Below are 22277 nucleotides of genomic sequence, written 5' to 3'. Positions count from 1 at the left end.
TTTTAGAAAAGTCCAGGAGAAAATATTTAGTTACACTATTAGCAGCATTGAGATTATTAACATATTCTTTAAAAAAAAAAAAAAAAAAAAAAAACCAAGGAGCTGGTAGTGGATTTTAGGAGGACCAGACCCCTCATGGACCCCACAATTATCAGAGGTGACTGTGTGCAGAGGGTGCAGACCTATAAATACCTGGGAGTGCAGCTGGATGATAAATTGGACTGGACTGCCAATACTGATTCTCTGTGAAAGAGAGGACAGAGCCAACTATACTTCCTTAGAAGACTGGCGTCCTTTAGCATCTGCAATAAGATGCTGCAGATATTCTATCAAACGGATTGTGACGAGCACTCTCTTCTATGCCGTGGTGTGCTGAGGAGGCAGCATAAATAAGAGGGACACCTCACGCCTGGACAAACTGGTGAGGAAGGTAGGCTCTATTGTAGGCACAGAGCTGGACAGTTTGACATCCGTGGCAGAGCGACGGGCACTGAACAGGCTCCTGTCAATAATGGAGAATTCACTGCATCCACTAAACAGTATCATCTCCAGACAGAGGAGCAGCTTCAGCAACAGACTGCTGTCAATGTCCAGCTCCACTGACAGACTGAGGAGATCGTTCCTCCCCAACACTATGCGACTCTTCAATTCCACCCGGGGGGGGGTAAACATTAAAATTACACAGTTATTGTCTGTCTGTATACCTGCATTGTTATCACTCTTTAATTTAATATTGTTCTTTATCATTATGCTGCTGCTGGAGTATGTGAATTTCCCCTTGGGATTAATAAAGTATCTATCTATCTATCTTCTGTATAAAGGCTGCTTGGCTGGTTGAGCTGGGATGAGTGTAGCATGCACTAGGTTTGCAGGCCTACATGTTATTTTCAAAATTGTCTTTTGTCTGGGTAAGTCAGAAATTAGAAACAATGCCCATAACCAGAGCAAAGTATCACTGTAGTGTATCATGTTTGTAGGACACAGTTTAGAGAACAATTTAAAGTTAACAGTAGATTCCTTGGCTTAGAAATGGTAGCAGGCTTGGGGCACAACATGCTTAATCTAGTAGACTGGCACATCCATTTGTGGTGACTTTTTAATGTCGAGTTGTTCCATTCTGCACTTTTATTTACAGATGAGTTCTTAATACTTTTAAGCCTTCTGTTCTGTGAAAAGTGTATGACAACACAAAAAAAGAGGCACACCTAAATACACAAGTAGATGCGCTGGCAGCTACGTAAGTGACAAACGGGCACTTTATACTTCACGCTCAGAACGCATACATGCCCGCATCATGGCCACCATGCGTTCTAGGCTTTCATTTGACGCATCTGATGAGCAGGTCCTCAGAAACTAACGTGACGCGTGCGCGAGTTGCAGTACCAGCAAAAAGTCGGGGGGCGCAGTGTGCTAAAAGTTGGAATGTGACGTCAGAGTCTCTGTTTACTATCTACATGTGACAGAAAGCCGCTTTGCGGGTCCTACAAGATCGGTGTGCGCGCTTCAATATTTGAGAAATGGTTCGATGTGGTGAAGCAAAATGCCAACATACAAATGTATTCATGGTGCTTTTTATATTCAAGCGTCGCATATTCCCGATCGTAATGACAAGATATGTTTTAAAAGTCTCACATACCATCTTCTGTGCTATCTTTTTTTCTAGGGCTTCCTCTGCTCCTGACAGCAGTGAATCACCAGCAATAGATCACCACACTGAGCACATTAAATGTATGATATTTCAACTCACTGCACATTTAGAATCCTTGGATTTATACTTGATATCACTTTCATGATGAAAAGCATTAAAATATATTACATTTTACAGATAAATCGGTAATTTTGTTTAAATAATGAATACTGTTAATAATTACACACATGGGGTGACACAGTGGCGGAGCGTTAGCGCTGCTGTCTTGCAGGGAGTCACGTCGCTGATATTCCCTGCCTGGAGTTTACACGTTTTCCTGCTGGGTTTCCTCAGTGTGCTCCAGTTTCCTTCCAAAGATATGCAGATTTGGGGATTTGGTGCTGCTAAAATGACGCTAGTGTATGTGTGTGCTTGTATTCACCTTTTGATGAGCTGAGGCATCGTCCAGGGATTGTTTCTCACTTGTGCCCAATGCTTGCTGGAATGGACACATCCCTGGATTTAATCAATAAACATCCTTTTCAGAGATATTGCGGTAAGGTGTCATCGGAATTTAATGGGTGTTCTAGGCAATTCACAGCACTGAGAAGCCAAACATGTTATCACCGTGATAATATCTCGCACTGCCACCTGGCTGATTCCTCCAGATTTACGTAAAGTACGCGCGCAAGTATAAATACTACAATGCTTGCGTAGCAGGAGTGTCAGCTGCAGCATGCGTTGCGTCACGTAAAGTATAACTCAGGCCTAAGAGAAGGTTTGTGGATGTGGTGGGAGAGGACGTGCAGGTGATGGGTGTTAAAGAACAAGTTGCAGAGGACAGAAAAATATGGAAGAAGATGATCCGCTGTGGCAACCCCTAATGGGAGCAGCCGAAAGAAGAAGAAGGTTAACAGTTGTCAATGTTAGGAACTAAAGTAGAAGTGGAACCATCATTGGTACCCCATGGTGTATTTTTTGCATTTGGTCAGCTTGCTATTACATGATAATGGCTTGGCTGCTTTGGAGAAGCTCACTTTGCAGAGCAACATGTATGATCAATTAGACTGGCCTACTCATTCAAGCTGTGAGTGTCAGGCCTTCAGAAGTTTAGTGGCCTAGGTGGAAACAGACTATGGCATCATTACATACATTTCAGTCATATGGAAAAGTAAGTACACCCCATGGATATTGTTGATGTTTTCAACATATCTGAACAGGCAAATATTTGACCATAATTCAAACAGAGCCCTACAGCTGAATGTAATATACTTGAACAAGTCACGTTTGACATAGTGTGTTACTTCTTATAATCTAATTTAATAAAATGCAGATTTGTATTTTGGAAAACTTAAGTTCACCCCTACATTTATCAACACTTCAGTTCCATAAAATGAGAACCAAGTGTCTCCACCAGGGGCTGCATGCTCCCTGGGATCGTGTTCTTTACTGAATACAGAACAGACGTGAACCTTATACATACAGTATCCCTTTAGTAACAATGGCAGCAATAATCAGACTAGAGAAACTTGGTTTAAAAAAAAAAAAAAGAGAGAGATATGTATTTTACTTATATTAAAATGTAGTTTTCACTCCCAATATACAATGTATAATTATTTATACATACATATCCCTGCTGAAGAGAAGCCATTGGAACAGTACAATGATCATCCAGTTGTTCAGTGAGGAATGCTGTTAAATGCACATCACCCAATTTAGCAGAGTGTAGAAGACATGTGGACGGCTTCTGGCTTCTCAGTGGTTCCTTTCCAATATACAGTATATACAATCATATGAAAAAGTTTGGGAACCCCTCTCAGCCTGCATAATAATTTACTTCAACAAAAAAGATAACAGTGGTATGTCTTTCATTTCCTAGGAACATCTGAGTACTGGGGTGTTTTTTCCGAACAAAGATGTTTAGTGAAGCAGTATTTAGTTGTATGAAATTAAATCAAATGTGAAAAACTGGCTGTGCAAAAATTTGGGTCCCCTTGTAATTTTGCTGATTTGAATTCATGTAACTGTTCAATACTGATTACTGGCAACATGAAATTGGATGGATTAGCTCGTTAAGCCTTGAACTTCATAGACAGGTGTGTCCAATCATGAGAAAATGTATTTAAGGTGGTCAATTGCAAGTTGTGCTTCTCTTTGACTCTCATCTGAAGAGTGACAGCATGGGATCCTCAAAGCAACTCTCAAAAGATCTGAAAACAAAGCTTGTTCAGTATCATGGTTTAGGGGAAGGCTACACAAAGCTGTCTCAGAGGTTTAAACTGTCAGTTTCAACTGTAAGGAATGTAATCGGGAAATGGAAGGCCACAGGCACAGTTGCTGTTAAACCCAGGTCTGGCAGGCCAAGAAAAATACAGGAGCGGCATATGCGCAGGATTGTGAGAATGGTTACAGACAACCCACAGATCACCTCCAAAGACCTGCAAGAACATCTTGCTGCAGATGGTGTATCTGTACATTGTTCTACAATTCAGCGCAATTTGCACAAAGAACATCTGTATGGCAGGGTGATGAGAAAGAAGCCCTTTCTGCACTCACGGCACAAACAGTCACTTGTTGTATGCAAATGCTCATTTAGACAAGCCAGATTCATTTTGGAACAATGTGCTTTGGACTGATGAGACAAAAATTGAGTTATTTGGTCATAACAAAAAGCGCTTTGCATGGCGGAAGAACAACACCGCATTCCAAGATAAACACCTGCTACCTACTGTCAAATTTGGTGGAGGTTCCATCATGCTGTGCGGCTGTGTGGCTAGTTCAGGGACTGGTGCCCTTGTTAAAGTCGGAGGGTCAGATGAATTCAACCCAATATCAACAAATTCTTCAGGATAATGTTCAGTCATCAGTCACAAAGTTGAAGTTACGCAGGAGTTGGATATTCCAACAAGACAATGACCCAAAACACAGTTCAAAATCTACAAAGGCATTCATGCAGAGGGAGAAGTACAATTTTCTGGCATGGCCATCACAGTCCCCTGACTTGAATATCATTGAAAATCTATGGGATGATTTGAAGCAGGCTGTCTATGCTCAGCAGCCATCAAATTTAACTGAACTGGAGAGATGTTGTATGGAAGTATGGTCAAAAAACCCTCCATACAGAATCCAGACACTCATCAAAGGCTATAGGAGGCATCTAGAGGCTGTTATATTCTCAAAAGGAGGTTCAACTAAGTATTGATGTAATATCTCTGTTGGGGTGCCCAATTTTATGCACCTAATTTTGTTATGATGCATATTGCATATATTCTGTTAATCCAATAAACTTAATGTCACTGCTGAAATACTACTGTTTCCATAAGGCATGTCATATATTTAGAGGAAGTTGCTACTTTGAAAGCTCAGCCAATGATAAACAAAAATCCAAAGAATTAAGAGGGATTCCCAAACTTTTCTTATGACTGTATATACAGGTGCATCTCAATAAATTAGAATATCTTTGAAGTTTAATTTATTTCAGTAATTCAATTCAAAAATTGAAACTCGTATATATTGATTCATTACACACGGAGTGATATATTTCAAGCATTTATTTATTTTCGTTTTGCTGATTGTGGCCTACAGGTAATGAAACCTCAAAATTCAGTTATCTCAGAAAATTGGAATGTTACACAAGACCAATAAAAAAAAAGATTTTTAATACAGAAATGTTGGCCTACTAAAAAGTATGTCCATGGACACACTCAGTACTTGGTTGGGGCTCCTTTTGCATGAATTACTGCATCAATGCAGTGTGGCATGGAGGCAATCAGCCTGTGGCACTGCTGAGGCGTTATGGAAGCCCAGGATGCTTTGACAGCGGCCTTCAGCTCATCTGCATTGTTTGGGTCTGGTGTCTCTCATCTTCCTCTTGACAATACCCCATAGATTCTCTATGTGGTTTAGGTCAGGTGAGTTTGCTGGCCAATCAAGCACAGTGATACCATTGTCATTAAACCAGGTATTGGTACTTTTGGCAGTGTGGGCAGGTGCCAAGTCCTGCTAGAAAATGAAATCAGCATCTCCATAAAGCTTGTCAGCAGAGGGAAGCATGAAGTGCTCTAAAATTTCCTGGTAGACTGCTACGCTGACTTTGGACTTAATAAAACACAGTGGATCACCACTAGCAGATGAAATGGCTCCCCAAATCATCACTGACTGTGGAAACTTCACGCTGGACCTCAAGCAACTTGGATTCTGTACCTCTCCACTCTTCCTCCAAACTCTGGGACCTTGATTTCCAAATGAAATATAAAATTTACTTTCATCTGAAAAGAGGATTTTGGACCACTGAGCAACAGTCCAGTCTGTTTTCTCCTTAGCCCAGGTAACACTTTCTGACGTTGTCTCTGGTTCAGGAGTGACTTGACACAAGGTATGCGACAGTTGTAGCCGCAGTCCACTCCTTGTGAATCTTCCCCAATTCTTGAATGGGCTGTGCTTCACAATCCTCTCAAAGCTGCGGTTATCCCTGTTGCCTGTGCACCTTTTTCTGCCATATTTTTTCCTTCCATTAATATGCTTGGATACAGCACTCTGTGAACAGCTAGCTTCTTTAGCAATGGCCTTTTGTGGCTTACCCTCCTCGTGTAGGGTGCCAATGACTGTCTTCTGGACAACTGTCAAGTCAGCGGCCTTCCCCACGATTGTGTGGCCTACTGAACCAGACTGAGAGACCATTTAAAGGCACCGGCCACCTTCGCAAGTGTTTTAGGTTAATTATCTGAGTGGAGTCTACAATATTGAACTTTTTCACAATATTCTAAGATGCTGAAGTTTGGGTTTTCATTAGCTATACGCCATAATCAGCAAAATGAAAAGAAATTAATGCTTGAAATATATCACTCTGTGTGTAATGAATCTATGTATGAGTTCCACTTTTTAAACTGAATTACTGAAATAAACTTTCCAATGATATTCTAATTTATTGAGATGCACCTGTATTTTGCATAATTCGTGAACTTATTTTTATAAAACTTGTCAAGTATGGGTAACTGCCACCAGAGCTGTGCTCTTTTCAGACCAACATAGCTCCCTTTGCTCCTGTTCTAACCACTCATGGCTTCTGCAGACCGTGACCTTGGCCATATATTGATCAGGGCACATCAATACTTGTTAATAGCCTGCCTGTGTCATCTTTTCAAAGTGTTTCTCCCCAACTCCCTGGCAGTTTCTCTCTGTCAGCTGATTTGCATGATTTCAGCTTTATGGCCTCACAACATAATGTGTTTGAAATACACATTATTTCAAATAAATATTTGGACAGAGACAACTTTTTTTCTAATTTTGGTTCTGTACATTACCACAATGAATTTTAAATGAAACCTCTCCGATGCAGTTGAAGTGCAGACTTTCAGCTTTAATTCAGTGGGGTGAACAAAACGATTGCATAAAAATGTGAGGCAACTAAAGTATTTTTTTAACACAATCCCTTCATTTCAGGGGCTTAAAAGTAATTGGACAATTGACTCAAAGGCTATTTCATGGGCAGGTGTGGGCAAGTCCGTCGTTATGTCATTATCAGTTAAGCAGATAAAAGGCCTGGAGTTGATTTGAGGTGTGGTGCTTGCATGTGGAAGATTTTGCTGTGAACAGACGACATGCGGTCAAAGGAGCTCTCCATGCAGGTGAAAGAAGCCATCCTTAAGCTGCAAAAACAGAAAAAACCCATCCGAGAAATTGCTACAATATTACAAGAGACAAAATCTACAGTTTGGTACATCCTGAGAAAGAAAGCAAGCACTGGTGAACTCAGCAACATCCACGGAAGACAACAGTGGTGGATGATCGCAGAATCATTTCCATGGTGAAGAGAAACCCCTTCACAACAGCCAACCAAGTGAACAACACTTTCCAGGAGGTTAGGCGTATCGATATCCAAGTCTACCATAAAGAGAAGACTGCATGAAAGTAAATACAGAGAGTGCACTGCAAGGTGCAAGCCACTCATAAGCCTCAAGAATAGATTGGCTAGATTGGACTTTGCTAAAGAACATCTAAAAAAGCCAGCACAGTTCTGGAAAAAACATTCTTTGGACAGATGAAACCAAGATCAACCTCTACCAGAATGATGGCAAGAAAAAAATATGGAGAAGGCGTGGAACAGCTCATTATCCAAAGCATAGCACAACATCTGTAAAACACGGTGGAGGCAGTATGATGGCTAATGCGTGCGTGGCTGCCAGTGGCACTGGGACACTAGTGTTTATTGATGATGTAACACAGGACAGAAGCAGCCGAATGAATTCTGCTCAAATCCAGCTAAATGCAGTCAAATTGATTGGGCGGCGTTTCATGATACAGATGGACAATGACCCAAAACATACAGCCAAAGTAACCCAGGAGTTTATTAAAGCAAAGAAGTGGAAAATTCTTGAATGGCCAAGTCCGTCACCTGATCTTAACCCAATTGAGTATGCATTTCACTTGTTGAAGACTAAACTTCAGACAGAAAGGCCCACAAACAAACAGCAACTGAAAGCTGCTGCAGTAAAGGCCTGGCAGAGCATTAAAAAGGAGGAAACCCAGCATCTGGTGATGTCCATGAGTTCAAGACTTCAGGCTGTCATTGCCAGCAAAGGGTTTTCAACCAAGTATTAGAAATGAACATTTTATTTCCAGTTATTTAATTTGTCCAATTACTTTTGAGCCCCTGAAATGAAGGGATTGTGTTAAAAAAATGCTTTAGTTGCCTCACATTTTTATTCAATCGTTTTGTTCATCCCACTGAATTTAAGCTGAAAGTCTGCACTTCAACTGCATCTGAGTTTTCATTTAAAATTCATTGTGGTAATGTACAGAACCAAAATTAGAAAAAAAGTTGTCTCTGTCCAGATATTTATGGACCTAACTGTAAACGTCACAGATCACAGTGGCACACTTCGAACCTGTGGCTACAATAGGTGTTCCAGGTTAGGTGCCAAGGATTAGGGTGTGTATGCAGGTGGTCCCGTCTTATTTTAATCGCAGATAGCTAGGGTCCAGTGCTCTCTTTGCTATTGACATGTGTGATGTCATGCCAGATTCAAAAGAGCTCTCTGTGGCCTTCAGAAGGAGGGTTGTGGATGCCTATGAGTCAGAGAAGGGATTTAAAAAGATCGGCAAATCATTTGAATTCAATTATTCCACAGTAAGAAAACTGATCTACTGGCTGTTTCGACAAATTTCACCCCAATGGCTGATTGTTTGCTACTAAAAGATGTCTCCACAAGCTCCCAACATTAATTGTGGGATCTGAAGGTATCTCTTGCAAAAGTTTGTGTCAGAGTGCCTGCATCTTCAATCGGAAAGATTGCACAACTTTGACCTGCATGTGAGGTGTGCCTAGAAAAAGCCTGTCTTGTCCAAAAAGAGTACAAGAGCAAGACTATGCAGTCATCTAGAAAAAGACCTTTCTGGAACTGTGGGCTCTGGACAGATGAATCAAAGACACAGCGACCCAAACCATAGACGGCATTTCAGGAACCTCATTCTGTACCACCTGTGAAGCAAGGTGTAAGGAAATAGGGCTGCCTTGTTGCCTTGGGCTTGGACATCTTACAGTCATCAAATCAACAATGAATTCTGCATCATGTCAAAGTCTTCTTGAGGAGAATGTGAAGCTGTTTGTCTGAAAGTGAAAGCTGAATGGGAAATGGACCTTTCAGCATGATGATGATGATCTGAAGCACACTAGCAAATCCACCAAGGAATGGGTTGAAAAGAAGAAATGGAGGGTGAGGGACAGGCCAAGTGAAAGCCCTGATTTGAATCCCATTTGAAATGTTGTGGGGGAGATTTGAAATGGGCGCTGCATGCACAAAAACCCACAAACATCTTGCAACTGAAGGAATTTTGCATGGAATGGTCACAAATTCATCAAGTTGATGCTGGAGGCTGGTGGGCAGTTACTTGAAACACCTACAAGCGATACAAACTTCAGCAGCCAGGGGTACACTTACTTTTTTCCTGCAGACTAGAACATCTGTTGATATTTTTGCTGAATAAATGATTGAAAAGGCAAATGTGTATGTGTATTTTTATTGAAGTATATCACCTTTAATACTGCTCAAAAAATGAAAGGAACACTTTTTAAATCCGAGTATAGCATCAAGTCAATGAAACTTCTGGGCTATTGATCTGGTCAGTTAAGTAGCAGAGGGGCTTGTCAATCAGTTTCAGACACTTTGGTGTTAATTAAATTAACAACAGGTGCACTAGAGGGGCAACAATGAAATGACCCCCAAAACTGGAATGGTTTAACAGGTGGAGGCCACTGACATTTTTCCCTCCTCATCTTTTCTGACTGTTTTGCATTTGGCTACGGTCAGTGTCGCTACTGGTAGCACGAGGCGATACCTGAACCCTACAGAGGTTGCACAGGTAGTCCAACTTCTCCAGGATGGCACATCAATATGTGCCATTGCCAGAAGGTTTGCTGTGTCTCCCAGCACCGTCTCAAGGGCATGGAGGAATGTCCAGGAGACAAAGTTACTCTAGGAGAGCTGAACAGGGCTGTAGAAGATCCTTAACCCATCAGCAGGACCAGTATCTGCTCTTTTGGGCAAGGAGGAACACTGCCAGAGCCCTACAAAATGACCTCCAGCAGGCCACTGGTGTAAATGTCTCTGACCAAACAATCACAAACAGACTTCATGAGGGTGGTCTGAGTGCCCGACGTCCTCTGGTGGGCGCTGTGCTCACTGCCTGGCACTGTGGAGCTTGATTGGCATTTGCCATGGAATATGAAAATTTGCAGGTCCACCACTGGCGCCCTGTGCTTTTCACAGATGAGAGAAGCTTCACCCCGAGCACATGTGACAGACGTGAAAGGGTCTGGAGAAGCCGTGGAGAATGTTATGCTGCCTGTAACATCTTTCAGCATGACCGGTTTAGTGGTGGGTCAGTGATGGTCTGGAGGGATGAACAGACCTCTACAGGCTAGACAAAGGCACCTTGACTGCCATTAGGTATCGGGATGAAAGCAGGTTGGGGCCATACAAACTACCGAGTACGATTTTGAGTTGCTGAAATGAAATTTCAGCCAAATTTACTAGCCTGCTCTATCATTTTTTCACTTTGATTTTTGGGGTGTCTTTGAATTCAGCCCTCTGTAGGTTGATAATTTTCATTTCCATCAAACGATGTGGCATCCTTTCGTTCCTAACACATTACCCAGTCCATATCAGTATAGATATCCACCTTGTGTTTTCAAAGTGTTCCTTTAATTTTTTTGAGCAGTTTATATAGATGCTACTGCGGTGGGTTGGCGCGGGTTGGAAAATGGATGGATGGATATAGATGCTATTTGCATGAAAATCTAATGTTGCCTGTTGAAATAAGTTGAAAAAGTCAACTCTTTCCAAACTTCAATATCAGCTATGTGATGTGACTGACAACTGTGTACATTGATATTTAATAACATATGCAACAAGTTTAAACTTTGAAGCTTTAGATGCCTTAATGAGAACGATTTAAATAACAAATGCTGGGAGGATATCTCTCAATAGTGGTGTGTGGCTTGGCACAGTGTCAGAGGTTTTAGTCCCCTTCATACTTACTGTACCAGTGCAGTTGGTCACTGCTTCAGTTTTGCTGCTTCACACCTCAAGGGCCCCCTCAACCCCTGGTGGGCCTGTGTGATCCTCCGCCATCTTAAAGACAAGCACCCGAAGTAAAATGGCAACTCTAAGATGGTCCAGAAGTAAGTCAGTGCGCACTACTGGCCTGGTGCCTGATATAAGTTAATCATGTCAGCTATGCATGTGTTCCCAGAAACCCCTTCTTAGTATATGAAGGTTTGGAAAAAAAAGGATAAAAGTGTGGAATGCCCTAAAATGGACTAACAGCCCATTCAGAGTTTGTTCCTGTCTTGCAGCACATGACGTTTGGCTCCCTATAAGAGGAACTGGGGATGGAGGAATGAAAAGCGGGTACTGAGAATGGATAGCTGTTAGCAGAATAACCACCTTAAAAAGGTATAACAATACTGAAGCAGATTGATACCAAGTCGCACATCATAATTCCTTGCGTATTCTAATATGGCTTACTATGAGTGAATTTTCACATTCCGAGTCACATGTGACTTTGGTTAATTCCCTAACACATCATCTACTTCATTGTCCTGTTTAGAGTTTCAGCTTTCACTTTGTTCCCCAGCAAGCATCTCCAGTTTACAGGCCAGTCAATTTCCCCAGGCTGTCCAGAGCCAGACCTTGTAGACCTACCCTGGGAAACATCCATCCATCCATCCATTATCCAACCCGCTATATCCTAACTACAGGGTCACAGAGGTCTGCTGGAGCCAATCCCAGCCAACACAGGGCGCAAGGCAGGAAACAAACCCCAGGCAGGGCGCCAGCCCACCGCAGGGCGCACACACACACACACCAAGCACACACTAGGGCCAATTTAGAATCGCCAATCCACCTAACCTGCATGTCTTTGGACTGTGGGAGGAAACCCATGCAGACACGGGGAGAACATGCAAACTCCACACAGTGAGGACCCGGGAAGCGAACCCAGGTCTCCTAACTGCGAAGCAGCAGCGCTACCACTGCACCACCGTGCCAACCATAGGAGTGAAGTCCATCCATCCATCCATTATCCAACCCTCTATATCCTAACTACAGGGTCACGGGGGTCTGCTGGAGCCAATCCCAGCCAACACAGGGCGCAAGGCAGGGAACAAACCCCGGGCAGGGCGCCAGCCCACCGCAGGGAACACACACACACACACACACACCAAGCACATACTAGGGACAATTTCGAATCGCCAATGCACCTAACCTGCTTGTCTTTGGACTGTGGGAGGAAACCGGAGCTCCCGGAGGAAACCCACGCAGACACGGGGAGAACATGCAAACTCCACGCAGGGAGGACCTGGGAAGCGAACCCAGGTCTCCTTACTGTGAGGCAGCAGCGCTACCACTGCGCCACCGTGCCAACCATAGGAGTGAAGTTTCCATCACAAAAACGGCTAGATTTTATTCTTCTGCAAAGGAGAAAGTCTATAGGTTATACTTCCAAGTCAATCACAATGATAAATACGATACTTAGACTGAGATTTCTCATTTTAACATTTTTTTTTCATTATGTCTATTGACCGCGCCACCATGCCGCCCACCCTGGGAAACATTCGGAGGTAATCTTAACTACAGTTGATGCCCACATTGCATGAAAAGGCTACTGTTGAACCAGAGTAGAGGCAGCTTTACTCAAAGGTCCTTCATAGAAAAACTTGTGCAAAAAAAGAAAAGGCGAGTTTCAGGGTTAGACAAGTGTCTCGAGTATCCAAAGACGAGAACTGACTCTCTGCTGGGACCTTTTGTGTAAAGCTGCATGTGCTCTGGATCAAAAGTAGCTATTTCATGCAATGTGGGTATCAAGTGAAGATTTCCTCTGAGTGTTTCCCAGGGTAGGTCTACATGGTCTAGATAGATAGATAGATAGATAGATAGATAGATAGATAGATAGATAGATAGATAGATAGATAGATACTTTATTAATCCCAAGGGGAAATTCACATACTCCAGCAGCAGCATACTAATAAAAAACAATATTAAATTAAAGATTGATAATAATGCAGGTAAAAACAGACAATAACTTTGTATAATGTTAATGTTTACCCCCCCCAGGTGGAACTGAAGAGTCACATAGTTTGGGGGAGGAAAGATCTTCTCAGTCTGTCAGTGGAGCAGGACAGTGACAGCAGTCTGTCGCTGAAGCTGCTCCTCTGTCTGGAGATGATCCTGTTTAGTGGATGCAGTGGATTCTCCATAATTGATAGGAGCCTGCTGAGCGCCCGTCGCTCTGCCACGGATGTTAAACTGTCCAGCTCCATGCCTACAATAGAGCCTGCCTTCCTCACCAGTTTGTCCAGGCGTGAGGCATCCTCCTTCTTAATGCTGCCTCCCCAGCACACCACGGCGTAGAAGAGGGCACTCACCACAACCGTCTGATAGAACATCTGCAGCATCTTATTGCAGATGTTGAAGATCTACTGTTGGTCTACTGTTAAATCAACAGCTTTGGCTCTACTAGCGTCCATCAAAATGCCTGCCATTCTTTGGTTGCTAAACCAATTTACTTGTATTGCTAATCCGACAATGGCCTGTCCTCTGCTTAGTGAATAAAACCCATACTGTAGGTCCTTACCCATACTGTAGGGCAACTGCTAAACTCGTATCTGGTGAGAGGGAGCTATTCTCATCATAGAGAGAACCAATGCTTCAGATGTGGAAGTGCTGCCTTCATCACTCAGCATGCACTGGCGCTCAGTCGTATGGAACAAAAAAGGCCCAACTCCAGCTATCATTCCAGATTCCACACAAGATGGTGTGGTAGGCCGTGTCATAGGCTTAGCTTGGGCCAGGGTAGTGAGAAACGGTGTACTGTATAACATTACCCTTCGTTTTACAAGTTCATTTTATAAGCCCATGAGCGTTGTAAGTAGTACGGCATGGGGTGTCAGGACCCTCCTCCATGGGTGGATGTTGCAGACAGAAGTACAGTGGCATACAAATATTTGGGCACACTTGCTTAAAATATCTGTTACTGTGAATAGTTGAGTGAGCAGAAGATGAACTGATCACCAAAAGGCATTAAGTTAAAGATGACACATTTCTTTAATATTTTATGCAAGATTACATTTTTATTTCCATCATTCACAAAATACCAAAAAAATTAAAAGCACCGGAACCAAACGTTTTGGGCACCTGACATGGTTAGTTCTTAGTAAGACCCCCTTTGGCAAGTATCACAGCAGCTTGTAAATGCTTTTTGTAGCCAGCTAACAGTCTTTAAGATCTTACTTGGAGTATTTTCTCTACGTGTCCTTGTGAAAAGCTTCTAATTCTTCCAGACCTCAACTTGACCTCCACCATTCCTGTTAACTGCTATTTCATGGTAACATTACGAAATGAGGAAACTGCTACCTGAAAACACTTTGCTATCTTCTTGTAGCCTTCTCCTGCTTTGTGAACATCAGTTATTTTATTTTTCAGAGTGCTAGGCAGATACTTAGAGGAGTCCATGGCTGGTGATTGTCGTGACAGGTTTGAGGAGTCAGAGAATTTCTACAGCTTTACAATTTGCATCACCTTGGGTAGGTTTATTATCATTAGGATAATGAGCTAACGAGGGTCTGGGACCTTAGGAAAAGTTATCTGAGATCTCAAATATTTTGGGGTGCCCAAACTTTTGCATGGTGCTCCTTTTCATTTTTCAATGTACAGTTGTACAAAACAAATATAATACACAAATCTGGCATAAAATGCTGAAAAGAAATGTTTAACTTTATGCCTTTCGGTGATCAGTTCATCTTCTGCTCACTTCACTATTCACAGTAACAGACATTTTAAGCAAGGGTGCCCATAACTTTGCAAGCCACTGTATGGGCTCAGGAGGCCTATCAAGTTAAGAGTCGCTATCCTTTTGTTACTCCATAGCCTGTGGAAGTAAAGCGTCAGGTTAGGTACCAGCTAGGAAAGAGACAAGCGATGAGAGTAAAAGGGCGTGAAGAGAGTGAGCTGTGCCTGAATCACACATCTGGTGAGCCTGTAGAAATGTTTTTATGTCTGCATGTCTGAAGCTCCATGTCATAGGAGTTATGAACCAGTTGATGCGTGCAAGACTATAGGTGTAAATGGGAGAAGTGTTTGGGAGCGATTATTTTGTGGAAATTTCATGAGAGTACTGTGACATGCGAGTCACCGTCTTGCACCCGAGTCCACTGGCTACAGGAAAACCAGCTTTATTCCAATCAACAATTCAAACAGGAGCTACCACTTTAATACACACACCGACACAGCAAACAAGCAGTAACAGGGCCAGGTTAGACTGTTCCCCGCATCAACCATGATGAGGCTGCGAACCTTAGAATGTCTCTGCGATGAACTGCCTACGCTGACAGAGTTTTGGCACACTGCACAGTAAGGGGGAGTTTCGGGGTCTCAGAAACTTCACAAATATTTTTAAGTTACTGCAGGGGAGGTGGTTTTGTTTTTTCTTTCATTTTCCAAGTTGTTCTGTGTGTTGCTCTCTCTCAACCTTCTGTAAGCTCCATGCTGGTAGACAGATAACTCTGAGTTAGTGAAGTAAAAGCAGGAATCTGAGGTTGGATGGTGCTGCCAGTGCTGGAGAAATGTGACTCGTCTTCTATTTGCTGAGGAACTTCTGACCGCCCAGTGCTGGGAGAGAGAAGGCATTGCAGGGCCTGCAAGGGAAATCCGACGTGGAGACAGAGCTGTGAATCAGTGGGGTTTTGAAAGTGTCAGTGAAGTCTCTGTACCCAGAGTAGCCCTCAAGGTTGTAAAGAGAGAGATTGATTTTTGCATTTTGTTTTTTTGATGGTGTCGGCACACAAGAACTGATTCATTTATTGCTTGGCACATGATTGAGATTTCGGTCCATGTTATAATAAATGGTTTTGTACTTTTTCATAATCTTGGTGTCTTGGGTCATTACATTCTCTCACTCTGGTTGCTCAGGTATAACTGTAGATGCCCATATATTTTTTAGAATCTGGTTCTCCCCCTTCTCATTTATTAGGCCAATTGTCCAATAGTGACCGTACTGGGAGCACAAGTATGGCAACCATGGAATGAGTAGGTAAAAAAAAAAAATCTCTAGGCCAGTTGGCAGGCTTGCAAATTAAGAAAATAAATAATAAAGCATTTCTGCACTATGGAGTACAGGGCGGAGGGTAACACAGGCTAGGAAGTCCTTATTTCACGCAGAGTTTCTTCAAGTGTGTTCAAAGGCATATGGCACGCCTTTCTGCAGGCTGTGTTTCCATTGGTCTGGTATCGGCAGTACCAGGGTGTCACTTCTCTTGGATCAAGAATGAATTCCACTGGGACCTGGACTGTGGTGACAAAAAGGAAAGGCACTGGTCCGCAGCATCACCACAAATGTCATTGTGACAGCAAAAATGGAGACCTCATATGGTGTGGTTGATAAATCTTAGAAAGACGATCTTTCATTTATTATGGATTTTCTTATCAGATTGCTGCTTTGACAATACAAATTAAAAATTCTTATCTGCTTTATTTAATAAAAGCCTGTTGGGAAGCACAATTCACTTGGAATTTCAGATTATCTCTTTATGTTACGCTTTAACAAGTATTTATGCTTTTTAATATTTTACTTTATTCTTGGCTTTTTTTTTTTAATAAAGATCTTTAGTCTCTGTCATCAATTTTTAAATATTTTCTTGTAAACACATTGACCTCCAGTCCTCAAGTAAAGGTTGGTTCGTGTTGCGCAACTTGAACTTTTCCAATTTGACAAAGTGTTTGTCACCACACAAAACACAGCTTTGACAGTGAGCACAGTGGAGATGTCTTTTTCCAAAGCAGTTCTTGTATTAAGCATCTTCTGTGATGTGGCGTTCAGCAGCTATTGCTGTTGTTCTTTTTCCCTCTGCCCATTATGTAGTTCTTTGTCCTGATCAATGGTCAATACACACAATACTTGCACATGATTATGAATTCAGAAGTATGTAGAGAGTCCTGGGGGATTACCAACAGATGGGCATGCAAGGATTGAAGTTTTACTACAATCAACTTTGCCCACCAGTGAGATGTTCTTTCTGCCATGACACTTTGTCAATCCTGTACTTTGCCAGGTTGGTGCTACAGTCCCTTTAATTTGTTGATGTGCCAGTGCCCATGTCTATTGGGTCAGAAACTTTTGATTAAGACCAAGAGCACTGTCCTAGCCTCAGTAGTTCATGAGTATTCACATGACACAGACAGACCATAGTATTTTATATGTAGATAGATTAGGGTTGGGATGACTTGACATTCACTATTGCTTCCACAGGGAGGTATTCACTAGAAACCTAACCTGTTTTTGTATTGATGAGGCTCGAAACACTCAGCTTTAAAGGCCACAGCATAATTGGAAAGATGCTATGGGCAAAGCTACCATCACACCAGCTCTGGGCAGGAATAAAATCCTGCAAGAAACAGACTTGAGACAACCCACACCAATGGTGGAAGAGGACAAAGGCCTGTGGGTGGCACAGACGTAGACTCCGTAGCATTGCTTACTCCAGCCAAAACTTTTCAACAAGAAATGTGTATACCAAAATGTCAAATACCACAAGAAAGGTGTGTGTCCACTGCTGCAGATTTAGTACACATCCTTTGCTCAAGAAGTTTTGAGACTGTCACCAACACACAGGCCACTGTTACAAACAGAACATTAGAAGTGTGCGGCTCTGTGCACTCCCCTCCCCCCTCCCCCCCCGCTTGCGTTTCAAAGGGTACAATTTAAGTGCCTGATCCACACAACTGATGTGCCCCTTGTGTTATTGTAGGCAACCAAAGCACAAGGCTTATTGAGTTTCATATTAGACGCAAACATTGACAGTTGCTCCATTGTGAACAGTGGCTACGGGTACTTGTCCTTGCAATGTAGGAAGTCAAGTAACATTCCATCTATACAACGACAGAACCAAGTTTCCTCTTCCACCGCAGAGGTGCACCATGCTGGGTATACAAGCAAGGCTATTGCTAACCTCTTGTCATTATGGCCACATTATAATTAAACCAGCAGATGCCATTATCCAAGTTTCTGGAAGTACTGTAAAAGCTTGACATTTTCTCTGTGAATGAGCATACCTCATAATTTAAGATCCGGCATCACTGCTGATCAGTGTATTTTGGAATACAAATCCAGAAGCCTGGGATGCTGGTCATATCTCAATTTTACCACAGAAAGAAACACTTTTCCAAAGACCTACTGCATAACTCATTGTAATGTGTAGACTACAGTTAAGTACACACTTGTACTCTAGTGATAACAGAATGAGGGACTTGCTCCGAATGATCGGCTGTTCCTCACATTACACCTACATATGGTTTGCATAGCCAAATTCCACCAGATTCACCTTCTTCCTTGTGATTCTGTATTTCCCAGCCAAAGCCAGATCTGAGAATTCAGTATCATGGCTTTTCCAGTTGTCTGGAAGTCCCCGCAATACTATCTTTGGCCTTCATGGAAGCTATCATGAACAGTATCATTCAGTACTATGCACAGGGACAACCAGATCTACAGGCCTACTGAACCAGACTGAGACACCATTTAAAGGCTCAGGACGCCTTTGCAGGTGTTTTAGGTTATTTAGCTGAGTGGAGTCTACAATATTGAACTTTCTTACAATTTTCTAACTTTCTGAGATACTGAATTTTGAGTTTTCATTACCTGTAAGCCGTAATCAGCAAGATGAAAAGAAATAAAACACTTGAAATATATCACTCTGTGTGTAATGAATCTAAATAATTTGAGTTTCGCTTTTCACTACTCTATACATGAGCCAAGGTGGTTGTACAAGAGCCATGGAAGACTGACAGAGACAGGGATGACCACTGAGACCAAGAAGGCCTTTTGCATCCCAAGTTTATCTATGTACGTGAGCTAAGTCATGACAGAAGTCACTCTGCAGCAGCAGTTGTATTGTCACATGTACAGAGTGCAGTGATATTTTTTACTTACACATCCAACTGACATATATCACCAAAGTTGTTCTGTTTTTACATTGCCCATGGTTCAGTTGTGCTGGTAAAGGGCCATGGGATGAGGTTTGCCAATGAGGAAGCATATCAAATAAAAGTTTATTTGGCTTACCTTACATTCCCTGTATCTTACAGTGCATCCGGAAAGTATTCACAGCACATCACTTTTTCCACATTTTGTTATGTTACAGCCTTATTCCAAAATGTATTAAATTCATTTTTTTCCTCAGAATTCTACACACAACACCCCATAATGACAATGTGAAAAAAGTTTGAGGTTTTTTCAAATTTATTAAAAATAAAAAAACTGAGAAATCACATGTAAATAAGTATTCACAGCCTTTGCTCAATACTTTGTTGATGCACCTTTGGCAGCAATTACAGCCTCAAGTCTTGTTAAATATGATGCCACAAGCTTGGCACACCTATCCTTGGCCAGTTTCACCCATTCCTCTTTGCAGCACCTCTCAAGCTACATCAGGTTGGATGGGAAGCGTCGGTGCACAGCCATTTTAAGATCTCTCCAGAGATGTTCAATCGGATTCAAGTCTGGGCTCTGGACATTCACAGAGTTGTCCTGAAGCCACTCCTTTGATATCTTGGCTGTGTGCTTAGGGTCATTGTCCTGCTGAAAGATGAACTGTCTCCCCAGTCTGAGGTCAAGAGCGCTCTGGAGCAGGCTTTCATCCAGGATGTCTCTGTACATTGCTGAAGTCATCTTTCCCTTTACCCTGACTGGTCTCCCAGTCCCTGCCGCTGAAAAACATCCCCACAGCATGCTTCACTGTAGGGATGGTTTTGGCCTGGTGATGAGCGGTGCCTGGTTTCCTCCAAACGTGACGCCTGGCATTCACACCAAAAAGTTCAATCTTTGTCTCATCAGACCAGAGAATTTTCTCTCTCATGGTCTGAGAATCCTTCAGGTGCCTTTTGGCAAACTCCAGGCGGGCTGCCAGGTGCCTTTTACTAAGGAATGGCTTCCGTCTGGCCAATCTACCATACAGGCCTGATTGGTGGATTGCTGCAGAGATGGTTGTCCTTCTGGAAGGTTCTCCTCTCACCACAGAGGACCTCTGGAGCTCTGACAGAGTGACCATCGGGTTCTTGGTCACCTCCCTGACTAAGGCCCTTCTCCCCCGATCGCTCAGTTTAGATGGCCGCCCAGCTCTAGGAAGAGTCCTGGGGCCTCATGTATAAACGGTGCGTGCGCACAGAAATGTACCTCATACCCTGGCATATGCAATTTCTCCACTCTAATTGGAAAGAGAATTATCGGTATACAGCATGAAGCAGACGCTGCCTGAGCCACGTTTCAGAGACTTTCCTGTACGGACTTCGCGGTTTAGAAAAAGTTTCATCCCAAGAACTATAAATACACTCAATCAGTCCATCAAGTGCTCCTTGTAGAACTGTTTGGACTTATAAGTACAATTACCTCACTGTAAACTTGTGATACTGTTATAATATTGCACAACCTGCGCCACTTTATAAAGCGCGTATGGTGACGATATCATTTTTAAGATGAAATGCAGCAAAATATGTTACTTATAGTATACAGATAAAAATTTAACTTCATTTAAATAATCAGTATTGTTAATAATTAAACATGTGAGGACACGGTGCCGCAGCGCTAGCTAGTTCACGGATAGCTCCTGCCTTGTGCTGTATTATTGCTGGTGCTGACGCGACACTGGAAGGATAGACGGATAGAATAATTAAACATGTACTACGAAGACATTTCAATGTTCCTTAAAAGTTTTGAAGAATCGGCGTTCTAAGCTTACAGATGGCTTAACGTCCATTACAGAGCTGATTGTGTGGCGATTAGGTATTTGGAGAAAGAAAAGTAAGGACAGGAATTGGAGGTTAGTACGTTTGAAAGCGACAGTACTTCTGTAATAAATTATTTCATCGAAGGTCGCACAGGGCGCAGCAAGCCTCTTGCGTGAGATATGAACAATCACTGCGCCACCGTGTTCCCATGTTTAATAACATGCTTTCATTCCCATCATCATGAAAAAGATATCACGTATACATCTCAGTATTTTAATTATTTAGAGAGCTGTAATATCACGAATGTAATGGATTATGTGTCCTGTTGGAGAAAGAGAAAGCCTGTTTAAGAAGCAGGTAGTGATTCACACACAGAGCACATAGAAGATCAAATACGGAACAAAGCATTTAACGTGCTACTTTAGGGATTTGAGAAACTAGTAAACGATTTTAAGATGAAGTTTATGATGTTCTACTTTAATGGCAAAATAAACTACGTGATTAAAGTGGAAATTTTGAGATTAAGTTGACATTTCGTGCTTTTTTCCCCCCACACTGTGTGCCTATTTTTTTTGTCTGTACCCTAATAAGCTTTCATAGGACACTGGGGTACGACTCGCCTTTTCACAGTGACTTCGATATGTGATTTCTTTTTTATTTCAGGCACTGTGCAACTTTGTGAACTTGAGCTTGAGTTTCTCCGACACTCTGTCACTTCATCGACTTCATTTTGTTGATTATACCACTGTTTAAACCAACAAATAGTACGTTTTTTCCTTTGCCTCCATTTGGTATTTGCTGAAATTCTTCTATTTTCCCCCCGTGCTTTTCCCAATGTCTTTTCACAGAAGGCTGAGCTTAAGGGCTATTTATATTGATTTGCATATTCAAAGAGGCGCAATTCTGGCAGGAGCTGGGGCGGGACAGAAGGAGCGTGCACTTGCATCACTTTTCACGCTGATCGGAATTTATGTAGCGGAAGAACGTGGAAGTTTGCATACGTACAGATTCCTGCATCTGGATTTTTCTGTGCGTACGCACATTCCTGCTTTTGTGCTTACGCCATGTTATAGTGTGAGTTCTACACACAGCGTTATGCATGAGGCTCCAGGTGATTTCGAACTTCTTCCACTTACGGATGATGGAGGCCACTGTGCTCATTGAGACCTTCAAAACAGAAATTTTTCTGTAACCTTCCCCAGATTTGTGCCTCGAGACAATCCTGTCTCAAAGGTCTACAGACAATTCCTTTGACTTCATGCTTGGTTTGTGCTCTGACATGAGCTGTCAACTGTGAGACCTTATATAGACAGGTGTGTGCCTTTCCAAATCACGTCAAATCAACTGAATTAACCACAGGTGGACTCCAATTAAGC

The sequence above is a fragment of the Erpetoichthys calabaricus genome, chromosome 9, assembly GCF_900747795.2.
Source record: "Erpetoichthys calabaricus chromosome 9, fErpCal1.3, whole genome shotgun sequence".
NCBI lineage: Eukaryota > Metazoa > Chordata > Cladistia > Polypteriformes > Polypteridae > Erpetoichthys > Erpetoichthys calabaricus.
Note: the sequence above shows the minus strand (reverse complement) of the source record.